Below are 6,990 nucleotides of genomic sequence, written 5' to 3'. Positions count from 1 at the left end.
GTGGACGGCTGGCTATAGCAAGAGGCGAAGGCAGGGCCGGCAGCAGAGGCGGTGACGGCAAGGAGGTGAAAAAATAAAAATAAAAAGCCACCTGGCCGCTTGAAGGGCTGCGTGGAGGCGACTGGCAGCAGCTGGCGGAAGAAGGTGAAGCCAAGGCCGCCGACGGTGGGAGAAAGAGAAGAAGTCAGGCGAGGAGGGCCGATGGGCTTGGGCTTCTCAACGGCTACGTCCGTTTAGCAGCAGGGGCTACCACCTCGGCCGCACGGACGTAGAGGCGAAAGGGAGCTGCAGAAGGCGAGTGGAGGCCGGGCGAAGGTTGTGAAGGAAGCGAGGAGTTGAGGAAGCGACTGGAGATAAGGTGGGGCTGCAGGCGAGGAGGCACGTGAAGGAAATCGGGGAACGGCGCACGATCCGGAGGCGGCAGAAAGATAAGGTTAGTACTTTTTTTTCTTTTTTATTTTTTATTTTTTATTTTTTGTTAATTTTCATGTTTTTGCATTTTTTTAAAAAATAATAAAAATAAAAAGAAAAAAAACAATAAAACAATAAAAATAATTTAAAAAAAAGAGAAAAGGAAAAAAAATTTCTGTAATTTTAGTTCACATTTTTTGCATATTCTGTAATATTTTATTTTTTTTTAAATTTCTATAATTTTTTGCATAACTAGTGTAACTTGCATTTTTTTTAATTTTTTTTTTAATTTTATGCATAATTAGTATTTTTGTGTAATTAGTAAAAATAAAAAATAAAAAAAATTATGTGTTTTATTTTGAGTCCATATTTTTTGCATAATTTATATATTTTTTAATTTTCTCTAATTTTTTTTTGCATAATTAGTGTAACTTGCATTTTTTTAAATTTTTGTAATTTTGTGCATAATTTTTGTGTAATTAGTAAGAAATAAATAAAAAAATAAATAAATAAAAAATAATATAGATAGTTACACACATATTCATGTTAGTTGCATTTAGTGGTTAGGTAGGGTTTAAAAATATATATATCTATATACATAAATATATATATATATATATATATTTAAAAAAAACCTTAAAATTTGACCTTATGCACTTGCGGTCAGGACGTCATATAGACACTGCCATAGGGCCTAGGGTACCTTTTAGATTACCTACGCAGGAAAGTGGGACCCAATCGGTAGGAAATTTGGCAGATATTGCTGAAACCTTTTCCGAATCCCAATCTGATACCCTTTCCAGAACAACTAGCTCATTGTCCATGGACAATCAAATAGTTTAGCCCCAAATAGGACACCCACAAGATCTTTTAATCCATTTGAAGCCGACACCATGGGGTTACCACTCAATGTGAGACTTCAATATGTCTACACGAATGCTCAAGGAGCTGAGATCTTTAGGGATCCACAACAACGGTATCTTGTTAAGATCGCAGACTTTTTCTCAGAATTTGATAGAGCACCTCTAGTCAATGACCAGGGTAACATGTACATGGGTGGAGATGGTGTTCGCCTACGAAGTCACCTATCATCCAGAGAATGTAGACAAATTAGGGGAGCTCTCCACCAAAAGCGAGTTCTTAGACTTATCAAAGCTTTCCAGAGCAAGGGAGTCTAGAGATGATTGGCTCATTGAGCCGGACATGCCTGGACCATCCAATGCCCAATCCTCAAAGCCATCCATAGATGATTTACTTCTTGTAGATCTAAATTTGGAAAGGGATAGGAAAGGCAAGAGCAAAATGGATCAGGGGGCTGAGAACCAATGGGAGTTTGTACGACAAATTCCAGTGACAAAGGTCTTACAGGATGACCCACTTCAAGAGGTCTATAAGGACTCTTTAGAAGGATATTATGCCACAACTAGATTGCCAGAGCTAGATCTTCCTCTAGCACTTGTGGTGGTAGTCGAGAAGCTTGCAGAATACAAGAACCGAATCGTTGATAAATGGGCCAATGAATACCGAACCTTAGATTGGAAGGAGATTTGGGAGCTCACGTGGAAAGGACAACCATTATTCATGGAAGTGTTCTCAACAAATACAGCTAAACCAGGAGAGACAGCCTTTCTTGGAGAAACTGTCGCTTCTCTCCTACGAGAGTTCATTAGAGAGGGACCCTCAACATCAAAGTGGACCACTGCAAGTAGCCGAACTCTAGCACCAAGATATTATCCTACACCAAAAGTGCAACCACAGATCACACCACAACAACGTTTCTCTCACTATGACAATCGGAGGGTAGGGGAGCCAACTCGGCCTCCCATAAATGCACCTCCTGAAATGCGGGTAACAAGATCTTTGGAGGGGGTTGGTGAGGCAGGTAATAGGGGACCCACACCAATTTGGGATGCATGTGGACCATCTCACCAAAGAGAGGAACAATTCCCACTGAGAGTGAGAGGCCGTAGGCCCTATGATGAATATTCAAGACAAGTAAGGCCATCAACTCTTCAGAAACTGGTAAAGAAGTACGAAGGGTCGGGAGATCCATATGACCATGAAGCAGCATTTAGGCAAGCAGTTCGAGCTGAGCAAGTGACTGACAAGCATACGCAAATTGAAGGAGTTCGAGCTGAGTAAGTGACTGACAAGCATACGCAAATTGAAGGATTTGGGCTCACTCTTGAGGGAAAGGCCCTTGCTTGGTTTCAGGCACTAGAGGCTTCAGACAAATCTTCTTTACGAGTTCTGGAAGAGAGATTCATTGCTGCTTTTTCCTTGATGGGGAATCAACATGACACGGTAGCAAATATCTACTCTTTCAAGCAAGGCGAGACTGAGAGTGTTAGAGATTGTGTAAATAGGATGAAGCAGTACATTAATCATTGCCCAGAAGATGAGAAGCCCACCCAGAGTCGATTAATTTCTCTCTTCTTAGAAGGACTCAAAAATTCAACACTGCATACACATCTCTATGCAAAGAAGCATACAAATTTCAATGAGTGTTGCCATGATGCTATGGATTTCACAGATAATTCTAGCTCCACCACATGGTAGAGCTGGACCTCAAATCATTCTAGCTCCACGATGTGGTCTAGGTAGAATACAGCTCTACCACGTGGTAGAGATAGATCAAATGCAATTCTAGCTCCTTGGGTCTTGTCATGTGAAGTAGGTCTCTTCTTGGAGTAATTGGTTTTGTTGATGTGTATGGAACACAATTAGATCGATGCATTCTTGCTCTACCACATGGTAGAGCTAAACCTCAAATGCAATTCTAGCTCCACCACATGGTAGAGCTAGACCTCAAAGCATTCTATCTCTACAATCTGGTTTAGGTAGAATACAGCTCTACCACAGTTACATTCAACCTCAGCCGGTAGCATTCATTGAAGTCTAGCTCTACCACATGGTAGAGCTTGAAGAATGCATTCTAGCTCCACCACATGGTAAAGCTGGACCTCAAAGCATTCTAGCTCTACGATGTGGTCTAGATAGAATACAGCTCTACCACATGGTAGAGCTAGACCTCAAATGCAATTCTAGCTCCACCACATGGTAGAGCTAGACCTCAAAGCAATCTAGCTCTACGATGTGGTCTAGGTAGAATACAGCTCTACCACGTGGTAGAGCTAGATTAAATGCAATTCTAGCTCCTTGGTTCTTGTCATGTGAAGTAGGTCTCTTCTTGGAGGAATTGGTTTTGTTGATGTGTATAGAACACAGCTAGATCGATGCATTCTTGCTCTACCACATGGTAGAGCTAGACCTCAAATGTAATTCTAGCTCCACCACATGGTAGAGCTGGACCTCAAATGCTTTCTAGCTCTACGATGTGGTGTAGGTAGAATACAGCTCTACCGCAATTACATTCAACCTCAGTCGGTTACATTCATTGAAGTCTAGCTCTACCACATGGTAGAGCTAGAAGAATGCATTCTAGCTCCACCACATGGTAGAGCTGGACCACAAAGCATTCTAGCTCTACGAGATAGAATACAGCTCTACCACATGGTAGAGCTAGACCTCAAATGCAATTCTAGCTCCACCACATGGTAGAGCTAGACCTCAAAGCATTCTAGCTCTACGATGTGGTGTACGTAGAATATAGCTCTACCAGAGTTACATTCAACCTCAGCTAGTTACATTCATTGAAGTCTAGCTCTACCACATGGTAGAGCTAGAAGAATGCATTCTAGCTCCACCACATGGTAGAGCTGGACCGCAAAGCATTCTAGGTCTACGAGATAGAATACAGCTCTACCACATGGTAGAGCTAGACCTCAAATGCAATTCTAGCTCCACCACATGGTAGAGCTGGGCCTCAAAGCATTCTAGCTCTACGATGTGGTCTAGGTAAAATACAGCTCTACCACGTGGTAGAGCTAGATCAAATGCAATTCTAGCTCCTTGGTTCTTGTCATGTGAAGTAGTCTCTTCTTGGAGTAATTGGTTTTGTTGATGTTTCTGGAACACAGCATTGTAGAGCTAGAATGCTTTGAGGTCCAGCTCTACCATGTGTGGTAGAACTAGATCAAATGCAATTAGAGATCCTTGGTTCTTGTCATGTGAAGTAGGTCTCTTCTTGGAGTAAATGGTTTTGTTGATATGTATGGAACACAGCTAGATCGATGCATTCTGGTCAATACAGCTCTACCACATGATGGTAGAGCTAGACCTCAAATGCAATTCCAGCTCCACCACATGGTAGAGCTGGACCTCAAAGCATTCTAGCTCTACGATGTGGTCTAGGTAGAATACAGCTCTACCACATGGTAGAGCTAGACCTCAAATGCAATTCTAGCTCCACCACATGGTAGAGCTAGACCTCAAAGCATTCTAGCTCTACGATGTGGTCTAGGTAGAATACAGCTCTACCACATGGTAGAGCTAGACCTCAAATGCAATTCTAGCTCCTTGTTTCTTGTCATGTGGTTTAGGTAGAATACAGCTCTACCACAGTTACATTCAACCTCAGCCGGTTGCATTCATTGAAGTCTAGCTCTACCACATGGTAGAGCTAGAAGAATGCATTCTAGCTCCACCGCATGGTGGAGCTTGACCTCAAAGCATTCTAGCTCTACGATGTGGTCTAGCTAGGATACAGCTCTACCATGTGGTAGAGCTAGATCAAATGCTAGTCTTGCTCCTTGGTTCTTGGCATGTGAAGTAGGTCTCTTCTTGGAGCAATTGGTTCTTGGCATGTGAAGTAGGTCTCTTCTTGGAGTAATTGGTTTTGTCGATGTGTATGGAACACAGCTAGATCGATGCATTCTTGCTCTACCACATGGTAGAGCTAGACCTTAATTGTGATTTTTGAATATGATATTTTAATTTTTTTTAAGTGTAAGAATACAATAACTATAATTAACAATTGTGGTTTTTGTTGTTGCAGGTGAAAGATGTCTCAGAAAAGAAAAGTGGTGGAAGTTCCGGACAGTGTTAGCTTTGCCTCTGCTGATCAACGATGACAGTGGTACTTAGATATTTGGGGTCTTCAGGGTTCACAATTTAACAAAATTCATCTATTTGTTGCTAGTGATGTGGACGTGGATACTTTTGAGGATCTAGGACCAATGACTCTATCTTATATTTCTGTAGTTGATTCTCATCCCGATATTGAATGCATAAATATTGGGGTACCTGGGATGCATGAGTATCAACTAGATTCCAAGGCATTCATTAATGAACGAATAGTAAGAGATAAACAAGATACTATGTTCTCTCGAGGGTGGAAGTTAGATTGTGCAAGTCAAGAAATAACTCTTGAAGAGTTGCAAGCTTCCATTGCTTATTGTGTGAAAGGCAAACAAAAAAAAGAGAAAATGCCCTCAAAAAATCCAGTTCAAAAAAAGGCAAAAAGCAGTACAGGTATTATGGATGTAGATGAAGCAGTTCTTAAATCTACAGCAGTAGAGAAAACAGGCTTGGAAAATTCAACAAAAATAAGATTTGTGGATCCCAAAGTTTTGGAAAATGAGGTGCAAAAGGCACTAAAGAGTGATACAGGGGGTATGGAAAAATACTCTAAGTATTTTCCATTCAAGTACAAAGAGTATGAGATCCCTGTAGATCAATGCTGGCTAGCTCCTGATCACTATAACTCCCATCAAATAGAACCTCACCGTGTGGATGAATGCGTGTTATTTTTTGGTGCAAGTGCAAACAGGCCAGGAGCGTGTGCATACTTGATGCCTGTAAAGAATGTTGGCAAGAAGAAAGGAATTCCAATGAAACTAAGTGAGGTAACAGAGGAGAAACTCGCTGAGTATTCCTATTGGATTATTGATGGCCAACATTCCATCTATGCTGCAAAATTCTTACGGTATCAAGAAATGAAAAAAGATGGTCGTGCTCAAGACCTGATACAAGTGTATGAAAAAAGGAAGGCTCGAATTGTTGTAGATCCAGAGCCACAAGTTGCGACGGCCATATCTGCTATAGCTAATGAAGAGGCCCAATCATTATATGTCAAACAACCATACTATGATGTCTTGCAGCACTTGAGTAGTCAGTGGATCTTCAATAATTCTCCATCAAGGCTAGCATCTGGAGTAACAGAGGGCTCATCATGTCGTGTAGACTGGGATGTATGTCCATATCCCTTGCTCTCTTATAATTATATGTTTTGAAAAAAATACTTGATTTTGATCTTTTTTTCTTTTATTTCTTTGCAGAAAGTTTTACGAATGGCTAGAATTACGGTGGGAGCATCCTTCATTTCAAAGAAGTCTCACATGGTCATTTACTCTGATGAAGTTTTCAAAGGCTGGCTTGAAATCATGGAGAAGCAAAACAAGAAACCAACTGCCACAGTTTTCAGATGTCTTGCTGGGCTACACGAACAAGAAGTCAAACAAATACAATCAGAAATCAGGTCTGGAAAAATTGTTCTTTCAAAGGGTACTAAGGATGTAGATGTAATTGACATGCCAGAGCGTATCAAGCAGCTCAAGCAAGATAAAATTATTCAAGATGCATTGCTTGTAGAGTTCAACACTCTGAACAAGGACAAACAATGTCAAGATTGGTCAGAATTGACTATCACCTATAGCATCAATGAGGTTGTATACTCAG

This window comes from Cibotium barometz, chromosome 43, assembly GCF_041138505.1.
Source record: "Cibotium barometz isolate CiBa-2024 chromosome 43, ASM4113850v1, whole genome shotgun sequence".
Classification (NCBI taxonomy): Eukaryota; Viridiplantae; Streptophyta; class Polypodiopsida; order Cyatheales; family Cibotiaceae; genus Cibotium; species Cibotium barometz.
The sequence above is the reverse complement of the archived record's forward strand: the minus strand, read 5'-3'. Positions refer to the sequence as shown.